This window comes from Xenopus laevis, chromosome 4S (assembly GCF_017654675.1).
Source record: "Xenopus laevis strain J_2021 chromosome 4S, Xenopus_laevis_v10.1, whole genome shotgun sequence".
Lineage (NCBI taxonomy): Eukaryota > Metazoa > Chordata > Amphibia > Anura > Pipidae > Xenopus > Xenopus laevis.
In genome coordinates this window covers 49,830,055-49,846,568 of record NC_054378.1, presented here as the reverse complement: position 1 = coordinate 49,846,568, position 16,514 = coordinate 49,830,055, and the positions used below count along the sequence as shown (strand labels likewise).

The following is a 16,514-nucleotide window of genomic DNA, read 5'->3' as shown; positions in this document are numbered from 1 at the left end:
TTTCTTATTTAGAACATTATGATGCTGGTATTTGTGATGATCCATCTAAACTGATAGATACGCCTGAAAGATCAGTCAAAAAAGCTGTTGATTTTACTATAAAGTTACAGTTGGTAGTAAAGGTATGGAAACCGTTATCCGGAAACCCATACTAGAAAGCTGTGAATTATTGAAAAAAGCCCATCTCCCATAGACTCCATTATAATCAAATAATCCAAAATTTAAAAAATGATTTCCCTTTTCTCTGCTAATTAAACAGTACCTTGTACTGTAAAGATTTAATTAATCCTCAGATTATTTGGTTTATTTAATGTTAACATGATTTTCAAGTAGACCTAAGATATGAAGATCCATATTATGGAAAGATTCATTATCCGGAAAACCTCAGGTTCCGTGCATTCTAGTTAACAGGTCCCATACCTGTTCTTTTAAAAGATCGTGCAACGTACTGTATGTCAAATTACTAAGGTGGCAAAGCAAGACAGTTATTCCTTATTTAACCACTAATTGAAATTTCTATGTTTTTCATTTCTCTTAGTAGAGGGCTGAATGTCGAATGCCTGCCTTGGGCTCATTGAAAATGCTTCAAGTCCACTTAGAAGTTGACAGCATTGTAATTTTGTATTTTATTATTGTGCCCAGCTGTAAGACTGGGATAAAAGAAATATTCCCAGTCCAGAATTAATTTGTCTTTTTTCACATTCGCTATATGTCACTCTGTTCAAAGGATCAGACAGGAAATATCAGTAGTTGGTTTTTGCTCACCCAAGGGAGCAAAACCAGCGAGAACACAGGATTACTCATTAATGATGACAACAGTGGCTGGATCAACTTAGTATTGCTGCAAGTAAATCTTACAGTCGGTCTAGGGAATCAAAATAAAATGTTTTGCTGATTGAAAATTTGAACGAATAGCAAAAAAAAAATCAGTTTGCAAACCAGCAAGAATACAGTATGGAATGATGCCTTGAGTCTGACTTGTTTCCCATATTAGTGTGACAGAGTACTCAGAATCCCAGCACTGAGTAAATATACATTTTCAAGGTCTGTCTTATACATTATATATGAACACAAAAATATGCTATGTTTAGTATCCAGTGTTTGAACACAATTCCCATGTGTAAGACCCAATAAGCAAATACTTGCAGTTTACAGTTGTGACAACTGGTGATGTGATGTTGCTGATCTTGCTTATGTGAGTAAGCAAATTAGGAGTTGAATTTCATTTGGTATTAAGCAATATCTTTTGTGGTGGATTTGGCTAACTCACGGCATTATACAGTATATATCAAAGTTAAATCAAATTATAGTTACCACCTTTTAGCTTTGCAGAAACTGGACAAGGTTGCAGACCAATGACATTGGGGACAGGGGCATGACATGTGGGGAGGGGGGTGTCCATGACCTATGGGTTAGGGCCGTGATATCCGGGGTACATTTTGGCCAGATTTTTATTTGGGTTTCATAATGTTGAAACCAGAACATACATCAGTAAACCAATGAAAAGTGAATTTCTCTGCCCTGTTTTAATTCTCATGTTTGCCATGGATGTTCCCTTGTTTGCCATGGATGTGTCTTTTAGTATCTTAGTAAGTACAATCTTTCTTAAGAAGCACTTTTTTGCACACTGAGCTGCATTAATAAGGTGATTCATCAAGCTGTGATTTTTTTGTTATTTCAATTAATGTACTGCCACAAAAAACTCCCACAGCTCTTGTAGGAGTTGTCAAAGCCTAAAAAGACACTATCAGGTAGAAATTATTTACCTAATAATGTATGTAGTGTTGTGTGATGCTATAAACTATTGGGATTAATAAAAAGCTTTAAATTGGGGATGTGTGGGCTTGTGGTTCCTTCGTGATATGAAAGGCAAGATGCAATTATTGTCATGACTGGTAAACTGCTAGAGGAATCATTACCCAATGTTGCAAACTACAGGCAATGGGTTTAAGTGCATGTAAAATGATTTGCTGATTCCATAGAAAAGAGCTCAAATACTGTGATACCTGCTACATCTCTTCAAGATAGCTATACATACTGTATATAAATATACATTTATCAATGCATATAACATTAATATGTTGTTTAATCACATGAATTTTTGTTTTGCAAAACAAAATCTAGGAATGTGAAAATTAGAAGTACGTTCCCATGATCCTCGTCCTTTCCATACCCATTGGTATGGAATATTCCCAAATTCTTCTTTCCTATAAACCATAACAGGTGAAAGAGTAGATGTGCTACGCTGGAAGGTGTTAGAAATAAGAACAATGATACATTAAAAAAAACAGGATGCATTCTTCTAAGAATTCAGTCGTTTCAGTTCAAAGGCAACTGGATTCATTGGCCAGGTAATAGAAATAGGTCCAAAGATGAGAAATGGAGGAAACACATCTGAGATATTGTTATAAAGCTTGATGTGTTTACCCTGTAAGGCCATTAGACTGTTGGTTGAAGATGCGAAAATGATCCAAAGAGCAATGCAGTGAACCGAACACTGCAATTGGAAACTCATATTGTGGTCCATGAAGACAAAAACACTTCCTTAAAGGAACAGTAACATCTAAAAATGAAAGTGTTTTAAGGAATGGCAATATAATGTATTGTTGCCCTGCACTGGTAAAACGGCAAAATTTCACCACAATGCATTGGAATAAAAAATAGGTGAGAAGACATTGTGGTTGTCTTGTTTAGCTCTGCACTAGCATACAGTATATTATCCTTTGCACTGTGCTACAGCTATTCTTCAACTCCTGCACTACACCGAACTTACAGTTCTCTCCCCTTCTCTATGTACTAACTACAACCCGCAGAACAATCATTGTCCAGACATATCTTATATAAAGAGAGGAAGGGCTGGGATGGCCTCCAGTGCTTTTGTTTGGACCAGGAATATTTTAAACATAAGGCCCAAATAGACTTGTAGAATCACTCACCAAAATGGAAATGTTCTCCAGGTGCTCCATCCCCAGGCCCTCAGCTCAGGAGAGCGGTTAATCTTTATATAGAAACATAAATGTTGGTGCAGGGCACACTGGTAAACTCGTATTGATCAGACCAGAAGAAGTAGATAATAAATAAAAGCTTTATTTACATAGTCATCTCTCAACTGATGCGTTTCGTGTCACTAGGACACGTAATCATAGGCTATGACTAAGTGTCCTAGTGACACGAAACGCGTGCTCCAGTGCTTTTGTTGCCAATGCCAAAACTGTGAATTTTGCCTCAAAACTGTAACTATACCAGGAGCAAACGGTTTGCTCAACCCTATTTGTAATTTACTCAGCTTCCTTGAAAAGAAGGCCACAAGATGTAGAACTGTATTGAAACCGATTCTTTAAGAAAACAGTCCGATTGTCCTGATGCATTGACCTCCAAAATAAATTGCAAAGAGGGGTCAGGATGGTGTCAACTGGGATCTTAGAATAAGAGCCTTCTTTTAGGCCAGTGGCATGCAATAATTTTGTCCAGTGGTGTTTATATGCCTTCCTATGAAACACAAGGGAAAGTTGTGCTCACCACTTATTTTTAAAACCATTAGGCGGGGGTGCAATGAGGCTGTGACCACAAAATACATATAGACAAATACAAGATTCCTCTGCACTCAACCCATTATCAATATATTTAAGACAGCGACATTTTGTGAATACTGCTACTGATAAATGCCTTACCCTTTAAACAACACAGGGATTGTTTGTCCATATATTGCAATATATTTAAGCTGGCCAACTACCTCAAAGTCATCCCATATCTAGCCAGTTTCTATGCCTTCCTGTTCCTGAAGGCATATGTGCTAATAGGTATGGGATCAGCCTATCAGAATACAAACAGAGTGGAAAGAAACAACAGCAGAGAAAATTATCCATGTGCCATTATGTCTTAAAGGAGGTATGTGCTTGCAAGGGACTACACACCTTTCATTAAAATCAAGGGGGCCTGAGAGGCCTGATTTAGTCATATGCAGGTCAACAAAAAGTCAATCTGCACCCGACCCTAATCTGCCCATCCACCACCTGACCCTAACCTGGTGCTCCTCCAAATTGATAGGCCCGCTCCTGCCCCAAACTGGTATGATGTCATGGAAGGGGCGGAGCCACTCAGACAAGAGTCTATAAAAAGTGCTCACTGAAAGCGTAAGCCGTCACAGTAAGGCTGTTGGCGGGGAGAGCAGAATGAAGAGCCCGACTTGCAGGTGTCAGACTGGCCTTGCATATCACTATCCTAATCCCAGACCCACATGCAAATTGGCGTACAACAATAATCATTTACCCTTGGCAGTGAGTGAGCTCTGACTGTAGTACTTTATTTAGAAAATTGAGCTCTTCAGGCAAACATTGCTTTAAATTTCTTTCTCTTTTTTTTTTTTTTTTTTTTAAATAAAGGACACATTGAGCAGCATTTTGATATTTTGCTGTTCAAGAAATAACCATTAAACTTTCAAAAGAAAGGACACTGATTTGATGGGAAGAGGTAAAATTTGTTTGCTCCAGGGTAACACAAGCTGTAATATATCCGCTTTTGATGTTTTTTATGGCGCATTACAAGACAGATGCATGGCATAATCACAGCATTACAAACCCCAGGCCCTACGTGACTCAATCTCCATCTAGAAGCAGGTAAATCTGGATGTTTAGAATTCTTACATAGAATACAGCTTGCTGGGCCATCAGTCAGCAATTGTGCCAGTGCTGTGTAATGAGGCTTTGCTCTGCTAGCTTACTAACCTTTGATAGGTAGAACATTCCTTTTCTATTGATAAAAACACTACATTTATGATGCTTGTACTGTATCTTCAGTTGGCTCATAACCTAGTGCAGGCAGTCCTGCTGATAAAGTAAAACTCTCACAGTCCATGCATTAAAATATACAACTAATATGGAATAAGGACCAATACAATGGCAGGTTTCCAATCTAATATATTATGTATGTCTAACTCTTACCACCAACCTAAAACCCTGGGAGAATGCTGGGAGTTGTAGTCTAATATCAGCTAGAAGACTGCAGTTTAGATATGCCTGATGTAGCCACATTTCTTATTACAGCAAAATGTTATACAGAAAAAAAATAATAATACTGGATGCATCTGGATGAACAGCTGCCATTTTCATGGGCTAACAGAAATTATGCTATTTGGTTTTTATCATGCTGCTTTTATTTGATATGCAATCACTCCTGCAGCATGCTTGTTTACTCCATGTTTTTCTGTTGTTGTTTTTTTAATAACAGCAATATTCTGATGATTAGATACATATCAGACTCAAGCAATTTCTGTGTAAGTAAAAGACAGTAGAGCATAACCAATCTTTTCCCCCGATAGACAGTCTCTCTCCTAGTGACACACATTGCACAGATTTTCTGAGTTAATTAAAAGGGTAACAATTATTGTTATAAATGTTTATCGACCATTATAGTTTTCTTACTTGTAATGCAGATGTCTGTTTCCTAAGTGGCAGAGACAGCTGAATTCCCCCATCATGGTGGGACATTTACTAAGAATCGTAGTTGCTCCGGCGTCCGCTTCGCCGCACTTCGCCAGGCGTATTTTGCCAGCGCTCCGCAAATTCACTAAAATCCGAAGTTGCGCTCAGGGGTAGCGCAAGGTTGCGAAGTTTCGCTATCGTTAATTCACCTACTACGCTAGCGATGGTTAATTTGCATACGGCGCCAAATTAAATTTTCAATGGAAGTATTCGTAGCAGCACTACACAAGCCTGGGAAACCTTCAAAACATCAAATAAAATTTTTATTTTGCCCTACACATGTGCCCACTGTATAGTTAAGTTGCCATGAGTTAGGAAATGTAGGGGGGAAGGAGGGGAGCCCCCCAAAAAATGTCGATCTGTTTCAGCCTATCACCCATAAAAAATGAAAAAATGCCAGCGTTTTTTGGGACTTAGAAAAAATGTTAACTTATTTTGAAACAATCCCTGTCTACTCTATTGCGCTTTGCCTGTTCTGAGGTGGCGAAGGAAGTCTGGCGTAAAAGGTAGCGTTCAGAATCATTCGCGCGTTAGTGAATTTGCATAGTTACGTCCGTTGCGCAAATTCGCCAGGCGTAAGGGTGCGAAGTAATACTAGCGAATTTACGCCAACGTTCGTTAGTGAATCGGCGAATTAACGAAAATGCCCAACACTGGCGAATTCACGCTAGCGTTAGGCGCTTCGGCGTTTAGTGAATTTGCCCCATGGTAAGGAATCGGTTTATTTCATGTTTGGATTTTGTATCAAGACAAAATGAAATAGTATGCAGCATATGGTTATATTTTGACCACACATGGATCCAAGGGATCATTCTTTAATTGGTGGATCAAGTCTAAATTAACACTATACACAACTGTGGTGCAATTTACCTATTAGTTGATCAGTCAAGTCAATTGTGTATATAATATACATTTCTGTGCAACAAAAATGTATATCTTAATGTCTTTATGTGCTTTTGAGTAGAAATTCAAGGCCCAAACCCCTCTGCACTCAACCCATTATCAATATATTTAAGACAGAGACATTTTGTGTATACAGCTACTAAAAAATGCCTTACCCTTTAAACAAAACAGGGATTGTTTGTCCATATATTGCAATATATTTAAGCTGGCCAACTACGTCAAAGTCATCCCATATCTGGCCAGTCCTACACTCAAACTGCATCTGATTCATTAAGAATTCTATTACGTCATTATACATTTTACACAGGGACTAAGTTTTACCTGCAACTCACTTGTCCGCTCTCAAAGTAAACCTCCCAAACTTGGCTGCCCTTTTATTAGACACCAGTGGGATCACCTGACTATAGCTGGGAAGGGTGGGAGCTACAACATGGAGCTGTCACTGCTCCTGTATAACTATAACAAACAAGGGAAAGTTGTGCTCACCACTAGTTTTTAAAACCATTAGGCGGGGGTGCAATGAGACTGTGACCACAAAATACATATAGAAAATTACAAGAGTCCTCTGCACTCAACCCATTATCAATATATTTAAGACAGAGACATTTTGTGCATACTGCTACTGAAAAATGCCTTACCCTTTAAACAACACAGGGATTGTTTGTCCATATATTGAAATATATTTAAGCTGGCCAACTACGTCAATGTCATCCCATATCTGGCCAGTAGGGTTGCCACATTTTGCAATGGTGGAGACTGGGCTGTGATGCCAGGGGGCAGCCGTGACATAGATGGGAGTGTCTGTGACATCAGGGGGTGGGGCTATGATGCGGTGATTGGCCGATAGCCATGTCAATCAAGGGAATCCTGCCCGGTTTTTCTTAGTTGGAAAACCTGGCAGGAAGTATTCACCCGGGCAGCCCTTCAAAATACCGGGCAGCCCTTCAAAATACCAGACTGTCTGGGTCAAAACTGGATAGGTGACAACCCTACTGGCCATTCCCACATTCAAATTGCATCTGATTCGGTAAGGTTTACCTGCAACTCACTTGCCGCTCTCTAAGTAAAACTCCCAAACTTGGCTGCCATTTCATTAGCCACCAGTGGGACCACCTGGCCACAGCTGGGAAGGGTGGGAGCCACATCAAGGAGTTGGCCACTGCTCCTGTATAACAAACAAGGGAAAGTTGTGCTCGCCACTAATTTTTAAAACCATTAGGCCCCAAACATATCCAGAGGTTGTCCTGTTCTACAATTTGATTTTGAAATTGCTCATTATTTGGGCCTCTTGGGGCCCCCTATACCTCCTGGGCCCCCCTGCAACCACAGAGTCTGCTTCCTCTGTAGTTACACCCCTGAGTGGAAGCACCCAGTGTCAGGCTGGGATTTCAAGGCCCCATCAAAAAACCATAGACTCCTCAATTTATTTATCAAGTTATTTTTCTTTACATATTATATCTCCATCTACTTAGTCTCTTTGTTCCTATATAGATCTAGGGAATGAACATGAAATAGGACACATGATTAGGAGCAGGAGGGCCCACCTTGAGTTTTCCTGGTTTCTGAATGGACCAGTCCAAACTGTATGGACCTTATTCCCATGCACCTAAATTAGAAAAACTACTGCTATTTGTCTAGCTAGATGTGTATCAAAATTGTACTAATATCTAGCCAGCCATGCTATGGATAGATGTGCATAATGATTTTGTATCATAGCAGGCTGAACTGGTGAAGAACAAGTATAAACACAAGTACCTTTTTCTTTTAACAATGCAATTTTTTTTGCAATCAGGGGTGTATTTACTATATACACTCAGGCACTCAAGGGTCTGTCCATGGGCGGCAGCTTTAAGAGTGTGGCCTTCAGTTGCCTTTAAGGGAAAAGAAGAAAAAAAACTTTCTAGAAAAAAACCCCACAGGAGTAGGGGGTCCCTGTAGAGGTGCATAGTGACATCACGCAGGCGGCGCTCACAGGACCTCAATATGCTACTGGTTTCAATTGTCAAACTTAACACTGTTATTTTTATGCTATATATAATTCAGGGGATGTATTTATATTTGCGTTCCCTTTGGACTTTAGGTCTGTGTTTGCTGTGTAGATGTAAAAGATTCCTTTGTGCTTGCGTTTAATGTGCTGTCTTTCAGATTGCTATTACATATACCTGTGTAGTCCATGTAACTGCTCCCGCAACGGCCCCAAGAACAACTTTGAATTCTTCTCTTTGATGGAATAAAAAGTAATTTATCCTTCAAATAAATGGGATTTCAGAAAATAACCTAGTAAGACAGACTTTTTTTTTTAAATGATATAAATGTGAAATGTAATCGTCTGTGGACCACCAGTCACCCAAGGTATTTTTTCAAAGATATCTAAAGTGATGTGTGTTTATCCCCTTTTTATCATTATGCTTTAATAAAAATATTACACTGCTGAGTAACCCAGTGAAAAAGCTTCAGAAACAAATTTAATAGATTCATGGGGGAATGTAATAAAAGAGCAAAACAATCTGCACAAATAAGAAAAAAAAATGTAATTTTGCAATGTAATACTCTTTTTTTTCAACTGTTATTGCATTGCAGTCTGTTACCGACTTTTATTATATTCCCCCATAATAGTCAAAACCAATCACTATGGCTATATATATATATATATATATATATATATATATATATATATATATATATATATATATATATATATATGTATGTATGTAAAATATTCATTCAATTAATTGCCATTACAGTGGAATATTCATGCAGGAAGGGAAAGGCTACAAACACAAAATAGATTATTACGGCTGCTACTGTGACTGGAGCTTTCCGTTAGCAAAAACTTTGAAGAACCACTAAGGGGCAAATTTACTTATGGTGGAATCTCAAAGGTTAATTAACCCTTGATATTCGACTGCCGAATGGAAATCCTTCAACTTCGAATATCAAAGTCGAAGAATTTACCGCAATTCGTTCAATCGAACGATGAAATCCTTTGAATTGTTCGATTCGAAGGATTTTAATCCATCGATCGAAAGATTTTTCTTCCACCAAAAAAAGATTGCTAAGCCTATGGGGACCTTCCCCATAGGCTAACATTGACTTCGGTAGCTTTTAGGTGGTGAACTAGGGGGTCAAAGTTTTTTTTTTAAAGAGACAGTACTTCGACTATCGAATGGTGGAATAGTTGAACGATTTTTAGTTCGAATCGTTCGAGTCGAAGTTGTAGTCGATGGTCGAAGTAGGTCGAAATTCAACATTTTTTTTATTCTATTACTTCACTCGAACTAAGTAAATGGGCCCCTAACTCTCGGCTACCGGGCCCACACCCACTGCCTATGTAAGGAATGAGCTAGATTCAAAATGGATAAGGTACTGTTTTATTGTTATTGAGAAAAAGGAAATAATTTGAACTAAAGTTATAATTACTTGCCTAAAATTTACTTTCTGGATAAAATGCCTAAAATTCATTTCCTGGTAAGGGGTTGTGTACTTATGCTTGAGCAAAATTGCATTGTTCTCTGCTGTATGAGAGAACAATGCAATTTTTGGGGGGGGGGAAAGCAGACCCTTAGCAAATCTATAGTACATTTCACTAATATGTTTTGCTATTCAGGTATTGAAACTGTTATTCAGAATGCTCCTGGGTTTTCTAGATAATGAATCTTTCTGTAATTTGGATCTTCAAACCTTAAGTCTACTAGAAAATCATGTAAACATTAAATAAATCCAATAGGCTGGTTTTGCTTCCAATAAGGATTAATTATATCTTAGTTTGAAGCAAGTACAAGTTACTGTTTTATGATCACAGAGAAAAGGGTAATCAATTTAAGAAATTTCAGTTATTTGATTATAATGGAGTCTATGGAAGCCTTTCCGTAATTCAGAGCTTTCTGGATAATGGGTTTCCAGATAACAGATTCCTATCTGTAATACCAACTGTAGTACAGTGAACAGAGTATAGCAAATTGAAGAAATAAAAACTAGGGATGGGCAAATTTGACCCGTTTCGTTTCACCAAAAAATAGTCGCCAGCGAAATGTTGCGAACGCCCATTAAAGTCTATAGGCGTCAAAACCATTTTGTTGCACGGCAAAATTTTTTGGATACACGTTTTTTTTTCTTTGACGCATGACGCCATACAAGTCTATGGGCGTCCTTTTTTGCGGCAAAACAAGGTGAAAAAATTTGCCCATCCATAATAAAAACTTATTTGACTTTATGTCTTCCTGCCTCTCTGCCATCCTATGCAGTTTTCTGTAGTCTTTTCCAAGCACCATAACATTCTTCTTCTGGACAAGTAAGTCAACATGTGATACTATTTCTGTGTTCCCATGGTAATAAGGGAGTATACCCCAGCATGCTATATAACTATATTGCACCAAGGTTCGATGGAACCTAGATTGAAGAGAAGAAGGGGAAGCAGCTTGTTTGAGATCATTATTTTTCTGCAGATATGGTATAATGAGCATTACAAACTGCCAGGAGCTGTAACCTTTGATTGCTAGAATACAGCTGTCACATTACAAGTGACACATTGCCTCTAGATTGGCATAGCTTTTTGTAATCACTGATCCCACATCTGTGCTATACTTAACTAATTAAAAGTTCCTATTCCAACTGTAGGGCAAGGTTAATGAAATTACTGCACGCAGTACATATATCCAATAATTTCATGTCCTCCTCCAGTAATAACACACATTAAATATCATTAATGCACTACATCACTGATGCATAACGAGGCTGCCTAACTTATCGCCTCCTCGCTCTCACTCTTAATTACATGGAGAGGGAAAGCCGGAATTAATATGATATTTAAAGGTGCAATGCTACAAAAGTTCTAAATAAACTGGTAATCTTGTTACAGACATCTGATATACAGAATATGCTAATTGCTCATACAGACTATGGGCATTGGAGGGAACGGATGCTTTGTTTTCACTGCAAATAAGTTTAATTCCAGATCCAATCTTGACAATTATTTAAGTGTAAAATACTAGTATTGGGAAAAACTGCAGCAAGAGCTTTGCTTTTGTGCTTAGGGTTTGAGTGCAATGCAGCAGAGGCTATACCGGGTTATAGAAAACTGTATATGAGTATCAAATCGGAACAGCACAAGAGGCTGGATGATCTAAAGCTTCAGATAACATACAGACAACAATTAAAAGGGGATGCCCACCATTTTGTCTCTGGAACTTTTGTTCCACAAGTCCCTGTAGCCAAATAAGTACTTGCACCCTTCAGATTCACCTACTTAGGGGTAGGTTTATCAAAGAGTGAAGTTAGAGATCTACACAGGCCGCATAGTACTATATTCAATATTATATGGCAGCTCAGAAAGGATCTGAATCATTACTGTTCTAGAGATTTTGAAACTCTTAATATATAAGTTTGAGTCCCAGGAAGATTAGGTATCCCCAAAATCCAGCAAATCTTAGGCTCTCCTCTGCCAGATCAAAATTCTTTTCTTTAAAACCGGATTGCTGTGTTCCTCCAGAAACAAAGTTTCACGAGGAAAACAGAAAAGATTATATAGTGTACAGTAGTATCTCAGTGTGAAAGTATCTCACCCTTTGTGAGTTAAGTGCCTTAATTATTTAACAACTTGTGAAAAAACACTCCACACCTCTCAATTAACCTCTGGCATGCACGTGTTACACAGACCTCAATATCTATACGTGTTGCCTATTTATAGTGTGGTTACATTTAACACTTACTCCAATTGTCCAAAGTCCCCAAATGCAAAACTTCTCTAGACACGTAACTTGTGAATGGGTAAAAGGGAAAATAGCATCAAACCGCTGAATTCCTAATGTCTCCAGTGGTATAGAATACTCACAAGACAGGAGTTGAAATAGGCATGAATAAATGCGAGCTCCTTTCCGTACTTGAACTCCTCCTTCGTTACTTGGGTGAAGAGAAAAACAGCATGTGCAGAAACGCTTAAAAACTTTTTAATAAATAAATAATAAAACACACTCACAAACGAGTTCTTGATAAATCGCATAAAAAGTTTCAGTGTAAGTCCCCAATGTCGCTATGGCTCCTCAGCGTCCCTCAGAGCTCAATCCGTCTTGCCAAAGGATGCTTCTGCAACTCACAAGTGTGGTCTCGCTAACGCGTTTCGCCTGAAAGGCTTCTTCCTTGAGCGATGACGTCCCCATCTACTTTGCACTGTTTTATCTCTGTGTTCCGTCAGCCAGTTTTTTTTGTTTTTTTTTGAAGTAGCTTTATTGATTCTGAACAATTTGTCTAGCAGTCTCTTAGGTATTTACACAGGGATCAAGAACAATCCCTTCTCATAAAATGCTACTTTCCATATACTGGTAAAAGTGATACTGTTGCTAAAAAGATACAATTGCTATAGGAATAATTATATTACAAAGTTATGTTGCAACATGTTATAAATATTCGCAAAACAATCTCATCAGCATATGTAAACCTCAAAATTTAAAACACAGTCTGTAAAGAGTTATTCTAGAAACACTCTCAGATTAAAGTCAACATTAAGACCTTGTGGATTTAGCGATTTCATCCTATGTATCCACCAACTTTCAGCCGAAACGCGTTAGCGAGACCACACTTGTGAGTTGCAGAAGCATCCTTTGGCAAGACGGATTGAGCTCTGAGGGACGCCGAGGAGCCATAGCGACATTGGGGACTTACACTGAAACTGTTTATGCGATTTATCAAGAACTCGTTTGTGAGTGTGTTTTATTATTTATTTATTTATTAAAAAGTTTTTAAGCGTTTCTGCACACGCTGTTTTTCTCTTCACCCAAGTAACGAAGGAGGAGTTAAAGTACGGAAAGGAGCCTTTTACCCATTCACAAGTTACGTGTCTAAAGAAGTTTTGCATTTGGGGACTTTGGACAATTGGAGTAAGTGTTAAATGTAACCACACTATAAATAGGCAACACGTATAGATATTGAGGTCTGTGTAACACGTGCATGCCAGAGGTTAATTGAGAGGTGTGGAGTGTTTTTTCTCAAGGTGTTAAATAATTAAGGCACTTAACTCACAAAGGGTGAGATACTTTCACACTGAGATACTACACTATATCATCTTTTCTGTTTTCCCCATCCTCGTGAAACTTTGGTTCTGGAGGAACACAGCAATCCGGTTTTAAAGAAAAGAATTTTGAAACTCTTGTTTGGTGCAGTAAGCTCAGTATTTATACTTTACCATATTTGGGTTTACTTCTCCTTTGAAGCTGTGCAAGTGACCATCACAGTATCTGCATTTAAATGTTACTTTTTCTCACAACCTATATACAGTAGTTCATTCTAAGTACATACTATATCTTTCCTGCAGGAAAAATGATGCAACAATTTACAGCATATCAATCATGCCTCACTTTGCTGAAAAGAGAGGAGCTTGCTCTTGTATGAAAGACGACAGTCTTGCAGAGTGAAGGCAAATTCTGCTAAATAAGCTTAAGTGGCTAATAATGCATTTTAAGAGTATTTTAAACCCACATAGCGATCTAACAACTTACAGTGCCTCTTAAGAAACATTTTGCAGAAAAGAGACTATGTTGAAAGTAAATAAAGCAATGAATATACACTTTCTCTGTATCTCATAATATTTTTTGAAAGCATAAATCTGTTAAAGCAAATGACAGCACAGATAAATTCATGCTTTAGCTAAACACATATTGCTTATGAAGCTTTATTCATGCACCCAGGACGTGGCATATGGTGTATAGTAATGTACGAAAATTCATTTTGTAGCAATATTATCTGTGCGTCTATGGCAACCTTTAGGCATAGAGGCGGGGCAGACAATTACTTTCACTTTCCATTCAGGACTTACAAGGTGTCATAGCGATTCCCACATTCCCCCCCTCTCTCTTTACCATTCAATTATGTAACCAGTGCATGGAGATGGACATCAGGTCCCCCATTCTGGTGCAAAAACAAGATGTTGAGATGATACAAGGCTTGTCTTAATAATAGTGTCCACAAAATGGCTCCTGCTTGCTAGAATTATGAATTTCCAAACCAAAGGAAACAAGATTTAAATAATTTATATAGTGTAGTTAAAGTTTATTTTGCTTGACTAACATGATAAAATAGGATTTGGAATAAGGGTCCCCTTTAAGGATTTGAAATGCTGGGCACTGTCCTGCCTCCCTGTTAAACTGAAGCTGCTCCGATGAGTGTTGAAACATCCATGAAACATCATTTTTCTGTACCCATCTCCCTAAAATTATTTTTAAATATGGTTCAACAAAGTGCTACTGCCTCTCTAAGGGTGCAAAAAATCCCTATATCCTTGAACACCATGGGGCTCATTTACTTAGTTCGAGTGAAGGAATAGAGGAAAAATAGTTCGGATTAGAAATTTTTTTTTGGCTACTTCGACCATCGAATGGGCTACTTCAACCTTCGAATTCGACCTTCGACTTCGATTCGAACGATTCGAACTAAAAATCGTTCGACTATTTGACCATTCAAGTACTGTCTCTTTAAAAAATACTTCGACCCCCTAGTTCGCCATCTAAAACCTACCGAGGCCAATGTTAGCCTATGGGGAAGGTCCCCATAGGCTTCCTAACAATTTTCAGATCGAAGGATAATCCTTCGATCGATGGATTAAAATCCTTCGAATCGTTTGATTCGAAGGATTTAATTGTTCTATCTAACGATTATTCCTTCGATGGTTCGATCGAACTAATTGCGCTAAATCCTTCGACTTCGATATTCAAAGTCGAAGGATTTCAATTCGGCAGTCGAATATCGAGGGTTAATTAACCCTCGATATTCGACCCTAGGTAAATTTGCCCCTATATGTCCGTGCTTAATATCTTTATGTATTGTATATGTGAATAGCTACAAATAGCAACTAATTGAAGAATAACATATAGTTGTATCGACTATTTTAACTCTGTAAAGAAAAACTAACAATAGAATTTGAAATCAAGAATGTGTGGTACTCTTCCATTACTACTAAAATGCCCGGGTTTATGATGTTAAATCAGTTATTGAGGGGGCGATGAAGGTAAGGCCCTGAACAAAGAGCCTTCACACAAGTACAAAAATTGCTTTGACAGCTGCATAAATGTATTTCATGCCAAGATTCTATTCTGTTTCTTTTGCTACATGATCTTCCATATAGCAAACTAAATGACTCAACCTCTTGGATGTCACTTCAGAAGGATGCTGACACCTAGGGTTCATACTTTGTTATCTGCACCCTTGTCCATTACAAATTCTAGTGCAGTGAATGTGGTGATAACTGCAAAACAGAAGCCCAGAAATGGTCTTTACTTAACATTCTACGGCCAAAAGATTTGCACAGATCCTCTAACAAAGGTTCAGTTCACCATGGGCTTCACTGTTTGCCAACCCAGATAACCTATGGGGCTTTGAGTCTTGCCTATATTAATGGAAGCGTGAGGAATTATTTTACCCTTCTATATATTGCTCAGGCTGCTAACATCTGTCTTTCAGAGAAAATATAGCAAGCATGTTGTCTGACAGTCAACGTCTGCTCAGCTCTGAGAGACAAACCTAAGGAAAAAATATCACTGCCTCCCAAAGAAGAGAATTTAATACAGCAATAAAAGGAATAAAGCAGCTGTCTTGCCACCCTGACATTTCTAACCATCATAAAAAAGAAAAATGTACCAGCCTTTTATTTATTATTATTTTTGCTAGCAACACTATCCACAGGGATTAAAAATCATTTGGTACAGTCCTAAATTTCACTATATATGGTTTGTAATCTCTTCTTACAGAAAACATCCTGGATATGATATCTGCAGTTTGGGTTTTCTCACGGAAAAGTGATGACCCCCCCCCCCCCCCGAATATCATAATAAAAAAAAAACCAATATATTTAAGGTTCTTTTGAATATTTTGAAAAACTGGTGGATGATGAAAGCCTTGACCTTTAATTTATAAAATGCTTTTTTCCTACTTCACTTGTGAATGCCTGCTCTGTGACAATACAAATGAGTTTAATCTTCATGCCACTGCATGTTTTAGAATGAAGAATGCATGACAAATGGTTGTACAGTAAAACTCTTAGATTATTGCAAGGCAATGTTGCTGCTTTTTGGGGAAGCAATGCGAAATTTATGTAAATTACCTGTAGCCATTAGTATCTTCTGTAGACTAATGCTTCTTTTTTTT

The 16,514-nt window shown here is 38.1% G+C and overlaps 1 protein-coding gene across 3 annotated transcripts in view; it reads left to right on the top strand.

Annotated features, from left to right (window-relative positions):
• The window catches only part of chst8.S (carbohydrate (N-acetylgalactosamine 4-0) sulfotransferase 8 S homeolog), a 293,304-nt gene that overhangs the window by 216,166 nt on the left and 60,624 nt on the right, over positions 1 to 16,514 (top strand). The window lies entirely within an intron of this gene.